Source organism: Dothidotthia symphoricarpi (assembly GCF_010015815.1).
Source record: "Dothidotthia symphoricarpi CBS 119687 unplaced genomic scaffold P153scaffold_34, whole genome shotgun sequence".
NCBI classification, from domain to species: domain Eukaryota; kingdom Fungi; phylum Ascomycota; class Dothideomycetes; order Pleosporales; family Dothidotthiaceae; genus Dothidotthia; species Dothidotthia symphoricarpi.
In genome coordinates this window covers 12664-13882 of record NW_022985041.1, presented here as the reverse complement: position 1 = coordinate 13882, position 1219 = coordinate 12664, and positions in this window count along the sequence as shown.

The following is a 1219-nucleotide window of genomic DNA, read 5'->3' as shown; positions in this document are numbered from 1 at the left end:
AAAAAGTTTAGAAAAAATATTATAAAAGTTATTAAAAAAGATTTTCTATAAAGTTAAAAATATATTAAAAAAATATAAGGTAAAAAGTATATAAGCAATAGGGGGTTTACCCCCTAATAAGCCCCTCTAAAATAGGCGGTAACCCCCTAATAAGCCCCCCTAAAATAGGCAGTTACCCCCTAAAAGCCCCCCCCAAAATAGGTAGTACCCCCCTAAAATAGGCGCTCTATGTTAGGAGTAAGTAATAGGGGGTTTAGGAGTAAGTAATAGGGGGTTTGCCCCCTAATAAGCCCCCCCAAAATAGGCAGTAACCCCCTAATAAGCCCCCCTAAAATAAGTAGTTACCCCCTAAAAGCCCCTCCTAAAATAGGTAGTACCTCCCCAAAATAGGCGCTTTATGTTAGGAGTAAGTAATAGGGGGTTTAGGAGTAAGTAATAGGGGGTTTACCCCCTAATAAGCCCCCCTAAAATAGGTAGTTACCCCCCTAGACTGCCTATTTTTTTAGGGGGCTCCCCCCCCAAGGCCCCTGCTATAATAGGGGGTAAGTAATAGGGGGTTTTATAGTAAGTAATAGGGGGTTTACCCCCAAATTACCTAGGGGCCTCCCCCCTAGACTACCTATTTTTTTAAGGGCTTACCCTCCTAGACTACCTGTTATTTTAGAGGGCTCCTCCCCTAAGGCCCCCGCCGTAATAGGGGGTAAGTAATAGGGGGTTTTGCAGTAAGTAATAGGGGGTTTACCCCTAAATTACCTAGGGGCCTCCCCCCTAGACTACCTATTTTTTTAGGGGCTTACCCCCCTAGACTACCTGTTATTTTAGAGGGCTTCCCCCCTAAGGCCCCTACTGTAACAGGGGGTAAGTAATAGAGGGTTTTGCGGTAAGTAATAGGGGGTTTACCCCTAAATTACCTAGGGGCCTTCCCCCTAGACCGCCTATTATTTTAGGGGCTTACTCCTCTAGACTACCTATTATTTTAGGGGGCTCCCCCCCTAAGGCCCCCGCCGTAACAGGGGGTAAGTAATAGGGGGTTTTATAGTAAGTAATAGGGGGTTTACCCCCAAATTACCTAGGGGCCTCCCCCCTAGACTGCCTATTTTTTTGGGGGCTTACCCCCCTAGACTGCCTGTTATTTTAGGGGGCTTCCCCCCTAAGGCCCCTACTGTAACAGGGGGTAAGTAATAGGGGGTTTTATAGTAAGTAATAGGGGGTTTACCCC